Source organism: Agrilus planipennis, unplaced genomic scaffold (assembly GCF_000699045.2).
Source record: "Agrilus planipennis isolate EAB-ADULT unplaced genomic scaffold, Apla_2.0 scaffold77, whole genome shotgun sequence".
NCBI lineage: Eukaryota > Metazoa > Arthropoda > Insecta > Coleoptera > Buprestidae > Agrilus > Agrilus planipennis.
This window is the reverse complement of record NW_020439413.1, coordinates 187226-207301: the sequence shown is the minus strand read 5'-3', so window position 1 is coordinate 207301 and position 20076 is coordinate 187226. Positions and strand designations below refer to the sequence as shown.

Below are 20076 nucleotides of genomic sequence, written 5' to 3'. Positions count from 1 at the left end.
TAAAATAATTCGAAGTGGTCTGTATTCTGTCGAAACTGCCAGACGCGGATCGCGATTTCGATCTTTTTGGATCTCATCAGCGCGTTGCAGACAGCTCCGACAGAACACAGACCAACTTTTACCTGCTCTCTTAATAGCGCGTTTTAGGAAATACCACAAATGGCGCGGTAAACGCCACCTGTACTACGATGCTAGTTTTTAGGATTACTATGCTCCAACAAGGTCCATTTAAATATATGGATATCCACTTGCTGAAACGAATCCCGGCGTAGCTAACCTCAACGTGATAGGCACGTTACCATAATCGAATAAAATAATTTTATATTACACGAGCATCAGAGGCGTATAGGAAATTTCAGACACAGCTGCTGGAATTCTTAAATTGTCCCAAAAAAGTTACCTTGGCTGTTTCAACTGATCCTGGGTATCATTAATATTATGATTTGTATTACCGCTTGTGATTATTGGATAAATCAGGTAAAAACAATTGAAGGAGGTGGACTGTAATTATTCATTAATAAATAGTTTTTTGTGCACTTTCACATTTTTATGGGAATTCAGTGTCAAGTCGAAACTTCCTTAACGTTCATCGTACATCGGTGCCCAAAATCACATTGCCGATTTAAAATAATGAGTTTTAAATTATTCCTGCAGAACAAGCTACTCGAAGGACAATTGATCCAAGATTGGAATAAAAAACCAGTGGATAATATTTTAGAAATGTGCGGTTTGATTTACCAACTGTACAAATATTTTTTGGATATTGTGGCGATTGAATGTGTGCAATATAATTTGCTATCTGTAGTTTCAGGCACGCAGCCAACATTCACCTTATCTGATATTAAAAACAATAACATGTTTTGAGGACTTGTTCTTAATTCACACAATAGTGCCTAAGACATTTGTTATTCATTTGTTTATTTTAACAATCGCCTATTTAGAAGATTTTTAGTCGGTCGATTCGCACTATAAATTTGGTTTCCATTCCATATCCGTTCCATAAACATTCTACACAATTTGGCAATATTCACACTTAAAGGTTGCTTTCCGTATTAAGTAATGTGAAACCGTATATGGTCTGAGAAAAATATAATGATTACTGATACTGTTATTCTAGAATGAACGTTTGCAAAAACGAAACAGAGAGACGACTCCTAAGTCCTAAGACTGGTTGGACACGCACTTCCACTCGTTCCTATCCCGACCTAATCTTCGCATTTCCCCTAAAACTAGAACATCCCACGGCCTTAACGATTTGTGAACAGTAATCTAACCTAGGTCTATACCTCTACTCCTCCTAACTCCTGCCTCTGCCTCTAATATGTCTCTGACCAGGCCTTCATGTCCTACCAACCTATCTTGCCTATTTTTTATTGACTTCCATAGAGTCCTCTGTTATCCTATTCTTTCTAATAGCTATTCATTTCTAACCTTCTCTATCCAAGGTATCCTCATCATTCGCTGGAAACATCACATTTTAAACGCTTTTACTAGTATAGCTCATTAAATATTACTCTCACCAACGTTCCAAATGGACAATACTCCTGGTGGTTTAGAACGTGAACGAGGTCTTGATCATTGGTTGAATCTCATTTTCACTGCATGTAATCTTGTTTTAATCTTAGTTGTGAGTGACATAACTGGATCGTCGAACTTGTTGATACGCTTGTTTATTAAATCGTCTGATTTTTTTTATTTAACAGTTGCAGTCATGATATAACCATTATTTTGAAACTTTTCATCCATAATTTTATCAGCTATTACAGCTAAAGTTGCAGGATAAGCATCCGTTGCTGATAAATAAACGAAGGCTTTCACGGCCGGCGTCCTCAGTACAATTATTATTTATTGCTTTGGAAATTATTTTTCAACGTTTCGCCTACAACTGCGACAGGCATCTTCAAGCGTAGCAGGTTGGTCTTCTCGGTCTTTGTTCCTCGAGTGCTAGTATAGGCATAATTGTCATCAAGGATCAAGACGAGGACTATGTTCTCTCTTTTTTATCAGTTGTTGCGGTGCAGGTTAAGTTGATATAACTGAAGATCATTTGTCAATGTCAGCATTTGTTTTTCCTAAGACTGCGTGAGACGTTTAATTAGATGGTCCTTCATGTATTCTTATTTATTTATTTCAGGTGGAGTTTGAAGAGTATCCGTAGCCCAGCTCTATTGTTTCTGAGTGAAATGTTCCAAGTACCGCATCAAATTCAGCTAAATCATTCTCGATTCCTTTAGATACAAATATACATTCCACTGGTATGAATCATAGATCGGGTTTATTTCCTCAAAACAACAGCTAATTTTACTTCAGGGACAGTGGATACAATTGCGTGTCTGTCTACGTCGGCAACTCTCTTTCTCCTTATTTCCAGGTTTAATTTCTTTTTCTTTACCTTCAGTGGATAATGCATCTTCTGAAGTGCAAGGAATCCTGTCTTCTTTTACCATTGTATTTAATTTTATTTTTTTCACAAAAATTTCTTGTTAGATACTCCTATTCCTATTGAATCACGTCAGAGTCACCAAGTTTTAGCCTTTTAGGAAAATAGGTGTATTCATATTAGGACAGTAATTGGTTAATAACTAACTCTTATACGTTATTTGACGCTCACACTAGCGGAGCCGCCTCATTTTCATTGATACAGGCGCCATTTCTTGGATTTTCTAAAAAGTTATTGAATGGCCCTCGTATATGCGCTTAATATAAATTAAAATTGTATCTCAAAGTGTCAATAAAAAAAAAGCGATTTACAAACATCATCTCATACAATGGAAATGCAAAATCCTTTATTCTCTGGTACCTTCACGACTAAAACTGTAGATGAACATAATGTATCTTTCACCGACAACTCTGGAACAGGTTTGGAATGTTCTGCATCCAAATCTGAGTTACTTGCAAATTTCATTCAAAAGACTATTTATGTCGTATTGCTAGTAGAAACGTAACTCGAAGATCCAACTATTGTTTAGAAGAACAAAGCGATGACAAACCAAAGAGGACAAGTTCTAAACTGGAGACGTGCATGTATAAGACTGCTTTAGACAGGATTAATTAAAGCAAAGGAATGTCTTAATAACTTCGCAGTTCATTTTTGTTGATAATTAAACTTCGCAAAGGAGAACATTTCAGTAACGTTGCAGACATTTACAATACAAACAACATAAACAAATTTTCATGTTAAGGCTTAACCAGAACAGTGATAAAGAAAGAAAAGAAAAAATATTAATGTAATATCTTTCTTCAGACTCAAACATTAGTACATTTGCTTATTTCTGATTTTATTGCTTTCTAACCGTATTGGATGGGAAAAAGGGCGGAAGAAAGAGGAAGATCAATTTTAGTTTAGAAGAAATAGAAGAACGCGGCAGGTTATTCTAGTTTTATTGGTAACAATAGAGAAAACGATAGAAAAAGGAAAGAGTGTGTACATAGGATTTGTAGATTTAGAAAAAGCTTTTGACAATGTTAATGTCAGGCAGGGATACATACCGTCACCGCTAATTTTTAATATATACATAGAAGACGCGATCATTATAATTACAGATAGTACAGCTGTAGGGACAGATACAGAGGCGATATTAACAAAACAGTATTGTATCAAAATAAATAAAACTAAAACAAAAATACTCGTATGCAAGGGAATGAAAAGTGGGGAAGAGCGAACATAAAGATAGGAGACCAAAAATTAGAAGAAGTATCTGATTTTAGGTATCTGGGAGTCAGATAAGTCAGGACGGAAGGAGTAGTAGGGATATCAAGCATTCAATAAAAGGAAGTCGCTTCTATGCTCACGAACGATTGATGTAAAAATTGGAAAAAGATTGTTAATGGTGTATGTTATGAGCGCAGTGCTGTACGGGTGCGAAACATGGACAGTGGGCGCGGCGGAAAAGAAAACGTTAGAAGCGTTCGAAATGTGATGTTACAGGTTCATGATGAGGATAACGTAGGTAGAAAAGCTTAGAAATGAAGAGGTATTAGAAAGAATAGGAGAACAGAGGACTCTATGAAAGTCAATAAGAAATAAGCGAGATAGGTAGGTAGGACACCTTCTCAGGCAAGAAGGTCTAGTCAGAGACATATTAGAGGCAGAAACAGGAGTTAGGAGGGGTAGAGGTAGACCTAGGTTAGATTGCTGTTCGTAAATAGTTAAGGATGTGGGTTGTTCTAGTTTCAGGGAAATGCGAAGTTTAGCTCAGGATAGGAAGGAGTGGAGGTGTCCAACCAGTCTTAGGAGTGACGATTATATGATTATGATGACCGTATTATCTCACTGGCCATCCAGCAAGCAGGTTATAACGCCCCAACAGTTGAGTGATTTAAAGTCTACATATATATGTAAATCGGAACATACAAATTAGCTGTAAGAAGATGTTTAGCAGTGAATACGGACGTGAAGTTGCGAATATAATCCGTGACAATTTTAAGCCAAAGAAATTGGTTTTAAATATCTTACAATTAGCACATATGTTGTTACAAAAGTGTTATCGCATATGTGTAATGTGAAAGTGTGCAGTTTTATAGTCTTAGTGTCCTGCAATTAGAATCCAACATTTAAGAAAGGGCTTTGTTACATAAAGATAAAGTGAACATTTCTTACACCAAATCGATTAAGTTATATTTTAGTATCGCGTGAGTCCTTTTTATCAAATATCCGTTCGACTGAGAGTTGAACCCGGACTGCCCGCATGGCAAACGAATATTAGTGATAAATTAATTTACTTTCTGTGAACATTTACGAAACAGTACCTTTTTAATTGTATACCAAAGTAGAAAATGACGATTTAGAAGATTCAAATATGTTTTTCCAAGTATGCTATCAAACTTTTAATTCACAAAAGTAGGCATTATACCCTTCCATCGTTTTGTCTCTTTCTTTATTAACAGCCTGCATGCTTTACATTGATTGAGTAGGGTTTAGTCTAGAAAAAAAAAGCATTATATAATCTTAGACGCCAAACTTTTTCGTGAATTGGAGACAAATCCTCAACACATGTTATTGTTTCCAATATCAGGTACACCGAATATTGAGGACGAGACTGAAACTACAGGGATAGTAAATTATATCATCCTTATAAATAGTAAAAATTACCGAATCGCTACAATGTCTAAAAAAAATGTTTCTCTGGTTGGTAACTCAATCTGCACTTTTCTAAAATAGTATCTGCTGGTATTTTTTTTCTAGTCTTGTATCAATTCTCTTTTAAGTAATTTGTTCTACTAAAATTGCTGAATTGTCATTTTGAATCGGAAATGAATTCAAGGACGATGATGAGTTTAAGCCTTCATGGAGTTTTTCATGTTCATTTTTATCGTTATCTGCGAAATGAAAAAAATACCATATGTGTATCGCATCAATACTGTGTGGTAATTAATTTTTCTTGGGTGAGATTCTGGATGTGCCAAACTAACGCGTTTACTATTAAAAATACTATTTGGCTCACTCATATCTACGGGATTTATTTCATTAAAAATAAAATCGTTGAGCGTCCGATTCGACGGTCGATCGAGGTTGACGGTCAAAGGTTATTAGGCCTACTACTACTGCTCTAGGTCACAAAGGCAACTACTAGATGATTAAATAACGTGTGTGTGTTGCATCAAATATTAACGCTTCAATCTGGACCCTTTTACGATTTGTTACAAGAGCAAAGGCAACTTTTTTGGTTAATTTACGAATTGCAGCAGCTATATTTTCAATAGGCCTAAGATATTCGCGTAATATGCGAAATCCTGTGAATTTTTTCTGGAGAATTTGTGTTGCTGACTTGATAATGGCAAAAATTAGCACAGAATATTGGAAATTATAGTCTTTATTGTAATAGAATTAAAAAATATAAAAAAGATAAGGAATTATAATTACTTAGGGTATATAGTTTAAATGATAATAATAGGGATGAAGTGTATATTATGAAGCAAGTTGCTAAAGGTTGGGCAATGATGGGAAGATTATGGGGTTTGTGTCAGAAGATATGTAAGGATGACTGGGGTAGAAGAATGATGTTATTTAAGGTGATGATGAGGAGTATAGTGTTTTATGAGATGGAACTATGGGAACGGAAAGAAAAAAGCAAATTTTTATATAAAAGATATATATAGTGGATACTAAGATTAGAAAGAAGTACGCCAGATTAAGTAATAAAAAGGGAGACGAAATGTGGAACGGTATGGGAAATATGAGGAAAAGTTAGAGAGGCTGAAAGAAGAGGACATAAGGAAGGAAATAATGGAAATAGGTCAAAAAGTAGATATGATAGAGAGAGGGACGAAACGTTGAGGATTTTAAAATTCGAACAAGAACAGACGAGGATGTGGTTCAGGGAGAAAACGAAGGTAGGAGAAATGGTGACGAATGGATGCAGACAAGTAATAAGAGAAGAAGATTCATGAAAAAAAAAGAGAGGTCTTGATATGTAATGGGGGTAAAGGCGATAGTATGGAGGGACTGGGAGGACAACTGGATGTCAGGGTATTTAGAAAGAGGGAGGGAAATAAGTGTATTGACAAGATTTAGGACAGGGAATGAGTGTAGTGGATGTAGATTTCGGAATAAAAGAAAAAAGACGATGCTGAATATGCAAAAGGGAGGAAAAGAGCTTGAAGCATCTGTTAGGAGGATGTAAGAATAGTGGGACATGGGAAGAATGCTACGGGATGGTAAAGGAGGATGGAGGTGGGCTGAGTGGTCTAAAGAGAATTTTAAGGGGTAGGAGGGCAGAGTGGAATATACTATAAGGAGTAGGTAGGGAAAAAAGGGTACAGTAGATTTTTTTTGTATTTGGTTTGTTTAGTAATAGAATTATCACTTAAGATATAAGAGAATGAATTATAACGTATGTGTGTAACATTTTAACTTTTGGTTAAATAAATATGGACGATGAGCGCGGCGGAAAAGAAAAGGTTAGAAGCCTTCGCAATATTGTGTTATAGGCGAATGATGAGGATAACGTGGGTAGAAAAGGTTAGAAATGAAGAGGCATTGAAAAGAATAGGAGAACAGAAGACTTTGTGGAAATCAATAAAAAATAGGCGAGATAGGTTGGTAGGACACCTTCTCAGGCACGAAGGTCTAGTCAAAGACATATTAGAGGCAGAAACAGGAATTAGGAGGGGTAGAGGTAGATCTATATTAGATAACTGTTGGAGAAACAGTAGTTGGGAGGGGTAGAGGTAGACCTAGGTTAGATAACTGTCGGCAAATAGTTAAGGATGTGGGTTGTTCTAGTTTTAGGGAAATGCGAAGTTTAGCTCAGGATAGGAAAGAATGAAGGTACGTGTCCAACCAGTCTTAAGACTGACGACCTTATGATGATGATGATGATAATTAAAAATAAAGAATTCGTGATACCTGGGAAAGCTAAATTTGATCCTCTCATCTTAACAATTTTATCCACTGTTAGAATTCATTCACGTTAATACTGAGTTTGTGTACAATTGATATTGTATATTGATAGAGTTTCTTCGGTTATTCATGGTGATTTTCTGTTAAATGTAATTACCAACTCTGAATTTCATGATAATGAAACGAAACGTAGGAATAATGTTTACGAAAGTATGAGACTGGATAAAATAAATAGCTTCATTCCTTCGAAATATAACAGGACATATCTGCTGTGGTAGATAGTATTGTCAACATGAGAATAAATAAGAACGTAACATGGCATTCTACCCCACAGTAAGGTTATATTTCGTCTGTTCTCAAGCATTTCGTTTGCAGTGACTTGTTTAAAAAAACTAAATGAACACGAGCTCCGGATTCACATTACAAAATTGTCACATATATTTTGCACGTTCGCACAAACATTTTACAGGAAAAGTATTACATTTCCATACCCTTCCAGAAATTTAAGACGAAGTTTTTGTTTCCATGTAACAGCGAACCGCAGCTGGCAATTTCAGCTAGGGTAGTCCACATTTTTTGTCTGATTATATTTGCTAAAATAAGTATTAAAAAAACATACACACTTGAAAAAACTTATAGTACCTACCTATTTTATGAACATGGTAAACAATACAAAGGTGTTTTAGAAAATACCACAAATGGCGCGGTAAACGCCATCTGTAGTACGATGCTAAATTTTAGGATTACGTATGTACCGCGCCATTTGTGGTATTTTCTAAAACGCACTGTTAAGACAGCAGGTAATAGTTGGTCTGTGTTCTGTCGGAGCTGTCAAAAAGATCGAAATCGCGATCCGCGTCGGGAAGTTTCAACATAATACAGACCACTTCGAATTATTTTATTCGATTAAGCTAACGTGCCTATCACGTTGAGGTCAGCTACGCCGGGATTAGTTTCAGCAAGTAGATATCCATATATTTAAATGGACCTTGTTGGAGCAAACGTAATCCTAAAATGTAGCATAGTACTACAGATGGCGTTTACCGCGCCATTTGTGGTATTTTCTAAAAACGCACTGTTAAGACAGCAGGTAATGGTTGGTCTGTGTTCTGTCGGAGCTGTCTGCGACGCGCTGATGAGATCCAGAAAGATCGAAATCGCGATCCGCGCCTGGCAGTTTCGACAGAATACAGACCACTTCGAATTATTTTATTCGATTATGGTAACGTGCCTATCACGTTGAGGTTGGCTACGCCGGGATTCGTTTTCAGCAAGTAGATATCCACACAAGTGGACCTTGTTGGGGCATACGTAATCCTAAAATGTAGCATCGTACTACAGATGGCGTTTACCGCGCCATTTGTGGTATTTTCTAAACACACTGTTAAGATAGCAGGTAATAGTTGGTCTGTATTTTGTCGAAGCTGTCTGCGTCGCGCTGATGAGATCCAAAAAGATCGAAATCGCGATCCGCGTCTGGCAGTTTCGATAGAATACAGACCACTTCGAATTATTTTAATACAAAGGTGTGTTTGCATCTTGACTATTTTTATCAAAACTATATTTTTTGGCACATACTTGTTTCTTTCATTATTTTTTTGTCTACAATAAAAGCGTCACAATTCGAATTCTACTTAATGTAGATCGAAAGCTAATTCTTTGTTAATACTCTCTTCTCTCTTTTCGCCACTTCAAATTTATAATTGAGAATATGTTTTCTGCGAATACTTACGTTGCGGAACGAAGAACTGAAGAGCAGGAGCGAAATATTCATTTATAAAATTAGTAGGGAAACAATTTTTGGTAATATGAAACACTTTGACATTTAATAGCAGTTAATATCAAATATTAATGTGAAAATTCCTATACAATTTTTTACCAACTATAAACTACCTCAGGTTAATGAAGGAAAATTTGTTACAGTTGTGACATTAATATTTGATATTAACTACTATTAAAGGTCAAAGTGTTTCATATACATATAGTATTAATATAATTACATCAGTTCTACAAATCTGTGACCTAATAGGTACGGTTTGCCGTTGTCGGTGTTGTCATCTCTCGTAGCTTAGTGATCAGAGTATTGGTATGCAAAGCCAAAGGTCCCGGGTTCGATTCCCGACGAGAGTGTGACAACAGCAACAATTAACTTGAGGTATTTTATAGTAGGTAAAAAACAGAAACTGAATTTTCACATTAATATTTGGCGTTTTGTAAAATATGTTGCTATTTTTAACCTGTGAACCACAGTATGTACAACGGTGAATTAAACATCAATAATTTTGTTCCAAAATAAGCGTATGCTGGCAAAAAAATAATGGTTCAATATACAGGATGTTTCTGAAATTAGCAGCAATTTTGCAGGAGGTGATAGGGCTCTATTAAACAAGAAAATTAAGTAAACACTTGGTGTTCCAAAAGTCCACCTTTTTCGAGAAATACGTACAGGTCTGACGAAGGAAGCTGGCGAGCAGTCGCGCAGGTATTTGCCCATGTATGACCTGTTTGGGTAAGTCACTTGGAACCGATGCACAAATAAGCTTTCAGTAGGTGTAAATTATACTATTAATACAGATAGGACAGTAGCGTATTAGAAAATAATGTAGAAACATACCTTACCAAAAAGAAAAATAAACCTATTGCTTTGGTTTTATAGTTAGTTTTCACATTCACTGTCATCATCGGAATCTCTATCACTGTCACCAACATCAACAATTAGTGCTTCTGTTTGTCTATCTATTACTTGCTCACTGATCCCTATTATTAAATATTTAATCTACGCCCCTGATAGGAATACTGAAGAATGAGGGCTGCAATCTTTATATCTAAAACTGCCTACTTTTGCCACCGCGCATCCACGCCATTTGAAAATTTCCGCCAGCTTCCAGCGTCAGGCCTATATTTGAATGTTCAAGCAAGGGCCAGTCCTGCCCTGGTAGGATCACACATGGAAATACGACATTGCAACGCCGCATTCAATCAGCTGCTACTTATAAGCATCCGTGTGGTATTTCTTTCGTATTTTTGTGTTCATGTAATGTTTGTTGTTTGTTAGATTTGATTACTAGTTAAGATAGGACTTTTAAATTTGAACTGAAGGAATATTTTATGGTACCAACTCAGGAAGAAAGCTGAAATCTTTAAATTTCAAATTTTCAGTAATGTTTTTTCAAAGGTATCATACTGTTGTTTGAAAAGGTCAGGAATACATTAAATAGAAAAGTTCACTCTTCCAATTTACCTCTGAAATTTCGTGTCATGAAACTTCCATCCACGACAGACTTAAAGCAAAGACATCAGAACGCCATTTGTATTATTTCAGAGAGACAAAACAATGGTCTGCTTCAAAGCGGCATGTTTACCTACTTCTCTAGGTTGACAAACGTCACCTTTCTTCTTCCTTCCTCTTTGTCTGTTGTTTCATTTCTCCAATTTATCACATGCTTACCGCAGACGCGTTCCATTTTGCCCGCAAAACACAATCGTTTGTATTCCAGTTTCATCAAATATCCAATTCTTTGTAACCGGAAGTTTCTATCCGCATGAAGGAATAGACAGTCGCAGTCGTAGCGCAACCGGAAGCTGCCTCTAAACTGATTTAACAGCGTCTCTGTTTGTTTATATATCTACGTTTACAGTTTGTTTAGGTGGATTGCGAAACGCTGTAGAATTTCACTCAAACCACTGCGAATTACATAAATGTTTTACTAAGGGTAAGTGTTTTTTGGCGCAAGATGCAACAGAATAATACATTACAATGTAAAGAAAATCTTTTACGGGGCGCCTTGTTAACTGTAAAAAGGTGGAATACGAAAATAGGCGGACTGCAGCTTTCCTAGAAGTATCTAACTTACCAAAAAATATGCTATGCTCGAACATTGTAAAATTATATACGAGGTTAATCCAAAAGGTATCCGGCCTACATCATGTCTCCGCACTGGCGTTATTTTTCGTCATTGGCATTCTTCAAAGTTGTCTTTATTTGATTGAATAAATTCCCCCCCCCCCCGGGGGATTCCACTTTCCGAAGCAGTCTGGAAGTCATTTTTTGGAATAGCCTTAAATGTCCTCATCGCATTATCTTCAACCATCTTTTTGTCGTCGGGAACAGCCAAAAATCACAGGAGGCTACGGAGGTTGGCGAAGTATATGATATTGTGTTTGGTTAAAAACTGCTGCACTAAATTCGATCAGTATGCTGGCGCATTATCGTGATGGAGAAGCCTGTCACCACTTGACCAAAACTGTGGCCTTTTTTTCTCACCGTATTATTAAGCAATCGATTCAGAATTTCAACGTAATATTCCTTATTATTCGTCTATCGGTGCATATTCATGGTGCAGAACACAAACTGTTTTACAAACATTTTGCATTTAATCCATGTAAATAATATTAGTATAAATACTGTGTAAATATATGGAATAAATTAGTCTCGCAAACAGATTCATCTATCGGCCTCGCAAATAGACTGGAGCCTGCATCTTTATCTGTTAGAGTCACGCAGGCTACATCTGTAATTGTGTTTCTATTTTAATAAAATATAAAGAGTCTGTTCAAAATTTGTTGATGTAAAATTCTCAGGAAAGAGACAGGTCAATTTTCGAAACATAATGGTCTGTCCAGACGTCTGTCGCATACGTACAAAAGGCGTACATTTAAATCTTCGTATTACTGGACACCCAGCGGACTTTCAAGTTCTACGAACACGTAAATGTACGCCGCTGTTTATATAGGTAAACCGGAACAGACGCTTGTGTTCCGAAAATCAACCCATCTCATTTCTGAGAATTTTTACATCAACAGGCTTTAATAGCAATAAAACAATATCTTGTTATGACATTACGTCGCCATCCACTGATATCTAAGCATTTTATGTTTAGCAAGACCTTCATCAGATATCTATTTGTCTAATTGAATAGACGGCTCGGCTTCATATCATGTATCATTCTAAACCTACTTCATCAGCAAGTAGCGAAATTAATAAGAGCAATGTAAATTGTCGGTTATTAATTTATCAGAACTATGCAACTTCGATTTAACTAATTAGATCTCATCAGCACGCCTTGGACAGTTTCAATAAGTCACCGATTAATGCATAAGCGGTAATTTAACTATCAAAATGAAGAAGAGTACCTGGGTAAATGATTCTTAAAACAGGAATTAAAATAGACTCTCTTTAAAAGTGCTTCAGAGTTAATTTGTTTGTTGTTGCCATGAGTAATTCCTGGTTACCTATTTGCGCATTTATTTCCATATTGTATCCACAAGTACTAGCTCTGTTCGAAAAGTATCGCGAATTTAAAATTTCCGCGGGTTAATATTCGATTTTCGATTTTAATGTGGCGTTATGTTGGTACTCATATCTCTCACTTATATCGAAAAATTCGACCATGTTGAATGTTCTTTTGTTTTTGACAGCTGCTTTGCTTGCACGTGTTTTGGCTCGTCTTCGATTTTTGCCTATTCCAAAAAATGGATCAAAGAATCTGTATCTAATTTTGTGTAAAAAACAAAATTAAGTGCGTGAACGCATTCCGAATGTTGATTGTGAAATATGATGAAGCTACCTTGGACCGAAGCCACGTTTATCGGCGGTACAAAATGTTCTTAGATGAGGGCCGAGAAGATGTGAACGACGAAGAGCGTGGCGGACGCCCGAGCACCTCAAGAACAGACGAAAACATCGATGAAGTGAAGAAAATAGTATTGGCCCATCGTCGAATCACAGTTAGAGAAGTTTCTGACAACCGAAACATATCGATTGACTCCTGCTTACCAATTATTTGCGCATGAGACAGGTCTCCGAGGAAAATCGTACCCTAATTGCTCAATTTCCACCAACAACAACATCGCATTAACATTGCTAAGGAACTGTTAGACTCTGTCACCAACGACTCAAATTTGCTCCAGACGGTTAAAACGGGTAACGACTAATCATGGGTTTATGGATGCTGCCACACGAGTAAGACTGAAAAAATCGCGCCAAGTTCATTCGAAGGGGAAGGTTTTACTTACTGTTTTCTTCGATTGCAGGGGAGTGGTGAATCCTGAATTTTTACCACAGAGTAGAACAGTCGATAAGGAATATTACCTGCAACGTATGCCCCATTTGCGCGAAGCAATTCGCCAGAAACGCCCGGATTTGTGAAAGAACAGAAATTGGCTATTGCACCATGATAACGCCCGTGCTCGCACATCGTTGTTTGTGCGAAAATTTTGGGCAAAAAACAACACGCTAATAATGTCACATCCACCATATTCCCCAGATCTGGCACCCTGTGACTACTTGTTCCTGAAACTGAAGAGGGCCATGAAAGGACTACGCTACGATTGAAGACGGCATCGAAGGAGGAGCTGAACAAGATCAAGAGTGCTTCGAGGATTGCAAAAAACGTTGACATAAGTGTATAACATGTGGTGGGGATTACTGCGCAACTTTTAACTGTTTCTAGCCTACAATTTACTAGGTATTACACGGGCATGAATTAATCTTCCTTTATTTTTAGGTTTGGTTAAAAATTATTATGTTATCTTAATATTCCTAGGGTAAGTCTCTTAAATAACAAATTATCTTAAAACCATTATTCTTAATATTGGAAGTTACCGCACATATGCTTTTCGTTCATCAAATACTTTTAAGTAGCGACCGAATGGATTTAGAAAAGTAATTTATCTTGCCATAACAATGAGCTTATCCCCAGTCGAGGTGATTTAGGGGCATTCAAGGCAATTTATTATTGAAATCCAGGGGCTTAAATGGGTTTCAAATAAGAAAAAAACGTAATTCAAATATACTTACTACTATATCTTTCCCCAGCATAAATTAATGCGTTCTTCTTCACGAATTTGTGATGTTTTCCCTATCCTGAGTATTCCCAATTAATATCTAAAGTGGTGTGTAATAATTCAAAAGTTCTAACATCTCCAATATGCTTATGATGTCGAACATTATATTCCTATTTATTTTAGATACGACAATGAAGAACAATTTTACTGATCGTGATTTACACAATATTCAAGTAATATTAAAAATAAGAAACTTTGATCTGAAGTAACATGCATACGCCAGCATCTTTTCAAGTCTTCGGATCACTTCCAATAGTAGCTTACCAATAGAGAGTATTTCAGCGAATTTTGTGTTATGGTACTGATTGGCTCAAAATGATTACCACGGAGTGACAGTTCCAGTTTGGGAAATAAAAAGAACTGACAGAACCAAATTGGTTCTTCCTCCTTAAAGATCCTCACAATAGCTGCCCTTCACGAGAGTGCGTTTCATTGTGCATAGTCCATGAACTCTACTCCGCTGGAGCAAGATTCTGATGATTCAGCAACAAAATATAACTCTTACATAAATGACTATTCTCTTAAATATTTTGTAGTTTTCTCTTTTTACATTAAGTACCGATGCTCTTACAAAGGCGGGAAATTGCATTTTGAGTGTTATAACAGGTCCAAATTTTATAATAAGTTGGTACCTATAAGGCTGCCTGGCTGTTGTTTGACTTAGGAAATTTCTTACCGACTTTTCGTCTGCAACTACTGTGAGACTTAATTCAGTGGTAGCGAATTGGTCGTCCTAATCAAAGTTATCCAAGAAATTACGTGGTCGTGGACCGCATCATCTTGTAGTCAGAGCTGGTTGAACATTCACATGGACACTGCTCCATGGTGAGCTAATCCTCGCATTTACTTAAAACTAGAACATCCCACATCATTAACTATTTGTGAACAGTAATCTAATCGAGGTTTACCTTACATCTCTTAACCCCTGTTTCTGCATAGCCCTTCATGCCTCAGAAAGTATCTTATGAACCCATCTCGTTTATTTCTTATTGATTTCATTAGCGTCATATAGCCCAAACTATACTTTATTTACTTTCTCTGGCGATGTGCCTCTTCCAATGTCTTGGATGCGCGCTGGCAAAATCGGAGGTAGGGAGAAAAAAGCTCATTATACTCTCGACTCTTGCTCATTAAACGTACTTTTTCATACAGTACCTGCCAAAAGTTTTGTTCAATCATGAATAGTAATGCGAGTCGAAAACAAGCGTTAAAGCCGTTAATATGTCCTCAAATATAAATAAACATCTCGTTGGCATTTTCAGTAGTAAATGGTACCATTAACAGCACATTTGAGCAATGCAATTGTAGTGGATAAAATTGTCAATTTTGCCGTGCAGCACTGTACGAATTATACGCTCCTCACCGTTTAAGAGTTTGACCGAGAGTTGTCTCCTTCCTTTTCTGGCCTGGTGCTGTTCTTTTCTACTTTGCGCCAGTCAAACTGAAGGTCACATCGCCACAGAAAGTAAAGAAAGTATACTAATATTTATAAGTAAATCTTACACGTCAACCGTAAAAGCCTACAGTCATCTATGTCAAAAATAGTTACCCTGCAATGTTTTCCTTTACAATCTCCGTTTCATATTGTTTACCTTTACTCTTACGTAATCTCTGTGGTGAACCCTTTAATGTATCTATTACAATCGTCAACTTTGATGATGTCCTTAGGTAACCTAGTGTCCGCTTATAATGAACCTTTAGAGATTGACAAAAAAGTCCGCTATAACTGAGGTTCACAATAAACATTAAAAGCAACTAAACACATATCAGAAATTCCTTCAAATTCATACATAAATATTGGGTAAAATCAACCCTTGACGATTTATTTTCTGCACACAGAAATAATACTTATGTATTGCATTTGCAAGCAGTGGCGTATCTTGAAACGTAAATTGCGTTCGTTATAAAACTTTCGCAATTGTGTAGGTATTTCAGAATAGGATTTGTTTCGTCCGCAAGTTGGTTTAAACTAATTCTTTATTTACGAAAAGAGAGTCGTACTTTAGTTCGTACCTTAAAGATTGCTTTGCTATAAACGATAGTTCGCAGCATGCGGATTCGTTACAAGCGAAGATGACTGTACATAGACAATCAACAATTTTGCATTGATAACACTATATTTTAATAGGAAAAACTTTTCAAAAGTTGTAAATCTGACGAACGGCCGTTTGTTTAGCATTACCTAACCTTTGTTTCCAGTAACTTTGAAGTTAGCTAGCGAATAACAAATAATGACATTGAATAATGACTTCGTTTGCGTGATTAATTTATCATTAACCTTTAACATAAAGGTTTTACTCTGTTCATTTTCGCCACCGCAGCAATCAATTAGACAATTTAAAACACTAAAAGTGTACCTGTTTTAAATTAATGGATCACTTTCCTAACGTCAGAGGGACGTGAATAAATTCCATCTCGCAACTCAAACCCTTTATTTATATAAATAATATAATCGGGTTTGAAATTGTATAGAAATATACCGGACGTCCTACCGAACACGGTCTCATCTTAATATCAGTAAAGATCTAAAAATTGAAAGACGGTTAAGTGGAGAAAGAACTGCATAATTTAGTTCTCATTAATGTACTGTATCGAAGGCAGACGAATTTCTAATAGCTTAGAAGTTGTCAAAAAAAAAAATCGAAAAACGTCGATTGGGTAATACAGTGGTAGCTCGAGATACGAGTGCCGTAACATATGAGTTATTTGAAATACGTACGTGCTGTCGAGAGAGCGAAGTTTTGTTTTGAAATTCGAGCGAAATTTGAGATACGGGGAACAGTCACCTGCGACGATGCACACGGCCGATCAGTTTACTGCGCCTGCGCCTCGTGCGTCTCGCGCATTATTCCACGTATTCCTTCAGTATGTTTTTTTACCTTGGTTTCGAGGAAGATCCAGAGGGAGAGGAACTTATCTCTACAAGTGAGATAAAAGAGATCTTGGAAATGTAGGAGACAGGTTCACAGATCGTGGAAAAGGAACACCCCGAAAAAGTTGAAATAGGTTGTGCATCGGAGTTATTTAATGTCACTTACCTAACCCTTTCCGCAGCATTCTGAAAGGGAGGAAGAAACAAACCTCCTTGGTTCCAGTTTTTTTTTTTAATCCGGCGAAAAAGGCAAAGACCAGTAAAGATAAATGCAGTGACTAAATTTAAGCATACAGTAGCATTTAAGTTGTGTGTGAGTTGCATTTAAGTGACCAAAACACAAATATGTATGTATCGATAAACGTAACAGACGCGAGAGGGGTGTCACTGTATAGCTCGATCATTGCGGTTTTGGTCACCGATTTAATGGGTCGAAATATTTGAAGAAACGGGGTCGATGCAAAAACCTCGACCTTAAGGTCGCGAAAGAATTGTACGCACTAACGAAACAATTCAGCAGACTCGAGAATCTGTTCGCGCGAAACAGATCGACATTGCAGCGAATTTTGTGACTCAGTATGAACCTGTATCCATATATAATTGAACTGATAGAAGAGCTAAAGCCTGCTGATTTTGAATTGAGGTTAGACTTTGCAAACGAAATCCTTAACACCTTCGGTAATTTCAGCAACATGATTTTCTTGGATGAAGCACACTTTTACTTTAATGATTCAGTAAGTAGATACAGGACAACAGAAAATCCTCGTTTGAAACACCGAAGTCACTTCACTCACTCAAAGATACTGTTTCAGTTGATATTGCAAAATTAAAAATCATTTTTCTTTGAAATTTCCCGTCGCCGAATAGTCACCATAAATTCCGAAAGCTACATTGTTGTTACTAAGGGATTTTATGCCTCCAAGATTGCAAGAATCATGAGAATATAACAAGAGCACATAGTCTCAGCAAGATGGGGTCACTTGTCACACTTCTAATGAGAGCATTAGTGTGGTGAAGGATATGTTTTCTCAAAAAGTAGTTATTGTGACATCTTCTGACACCACACGCAGCTCTGATCTGTCTCCAGCAGACCTTTTTTATGGGGACACATTAAAAGTAAACTGTTCTTCAATAACACAAGAACATTGTATCAACTGAACCTAAATATTGAACAATAAATTTCATGCTACACCTAAATAATGTTTCTCAAGATTTTAACGCCAGGTTGTAAGAGTGTCGACATTACCAAGTAGGTCATTTGGATGACATGATATTCAAAAAATAAAAGTGTATTATTTTCTGAGTCACCCTGTATCATTATCATCATAAGATCGTAAGTCGTAAGACTGCTTGGACACGCACCTCCACCCCTTCCTATCCTGAACTAATCTTCGCATTTCCCTAAAACTAGAACATCCCACATCCTTAACTATTTGCCAACAGTTTTCTACTCTAGGTCTACCTTCTCCCTTCTAACCATCTCTATCCACGGTATCCTGATCATTTACCTGTAACACCACATTTCGAACGCTTCTAACCTATTCTTTTTCGCCACGCCTACTGTCCATGTTTCGCACCCGTACTGCGCCGCGTTCCAAACATACTTCTTTAACGATCATTTACGAATTTCTAAATTAACTGTTCGCGAGCATAGAAATGACTTCTTTTTCTAATCTTTCGTTTCCTATCTTTACATTCGCTCTCTCCCTACTTTTTCACTCGGTATATAATAACATAAATACAAAACACTGACAAGTTTCATGCCACTAAGAATGGAAACTGTCTTTATCACCATAGGAATACTGTAGCATGTTGGCAGTTCTCTAAAAAAAATATGTTGTAAACAACAAAAATATTTTATTCGGAATGTTTTGCTTACCGCATTTATTGTTTGTACGTATTTTCGGAAGTTTTAATCAAAAATTTAGCAGCAACTTTAATTTTGTTATACAAGCAGAACTCCGGAACACTTTCTTACGGTTTTTTAAATAACCTGATTAGAACGCAGATCGCAAACAAACTAATAAATTAAAAGCTTACAAACAGGAAGGGGAAGGTTGTTTTCAAATAGGTATCCAGTGTTTCCGGTATCGGGATGAGTTCACACCCCATTTACTTAGATTATAAAATTGCTTACACCTGAAACTTTCGGACTTTCAAGGAGAACCGGTTTTAAAAATAAAAGAATTGCTTTCCTTGAAATTTCTATGGACGTAGAGGATTGCTCAGCGTAAAAGTTGTTATTTGTGCAATCACCTACAAGGTAAAGTTTACAAGTTTTGCAATTTCAGGGAAATCACACATTTAATTTTATTGATTACTGTTACGAAGTAGTTAGCTTGTGGAGTTTTCTTTAGCGACATTAAGAGTAAATTTTCAATATTAATAAGAAATTATTTGCTAATACAAGAATTACCTAAACAATTAACTTCCATAGCACCCCCTATCCTCAAAATTCTTCAGTACCTTCTGATATTTCTAACCTTGTGTGTTTGGATTTTTATTATCTATATCTCAAATGGTTCTAACTTTATCCGAGTCCTAATAACATATTACAAAGTCAAAGAGCTAACCAGCAGAAATCAGCCTGAATTTCTGTTTCTTAACTAGTTTATTTATCGAAATTTCCTTGCAATTCCCCGCAAATTCTTAAGGCGAAGAAAATATATTTAAATACAAAAAATCATTTTCTTTTTCTTTAGCTCTTCACAACTATTTAAGGAAGTTTTCAAAGTAACCTTTAAGCAACAAGAATTCATTTAGCACTAGAACTGAATTAAATAAAAATTCCCTTTTCTTTAAGTTGACATGGCAACGCTGGCTAAAAATCGAATGTGTTAGTCGATTACTCTCTCTCTCTCTCTTACTAACTGCTTGTAGAGCGGCGAGAGAGAGCTGACGATGTAGATTCGATTAATCTGCCATCTGGTTAAATTATCCAAGAGGAATAATTTAAAAAAAAAGAACTCGGAAGCTAACCTATTAGTTGATACAAGACTAATTTTTAATTTAGTGG

General features: G+C 36.5%; 1 protein-coding gene and 1 non-coding gene across 5 annotated transcripts in view; both read left to right on the top strand.

Annotated features, from left to right (window-relative positions):
* The window catches only part of LOC108734264 (synaptotagmin-7), a 663520-nt gene that overhangs the window by 515060 nt on the left and 128384 nt on the right, over window positions 1–20076 (top strand). The window lies entirely within an intron of this gene.
* Window positions 9400–9472, top strand: Trnac-gca. The gene has a single exon. It is a non-coding gene; the product is annotated as a tRNA-Cys (tRNA).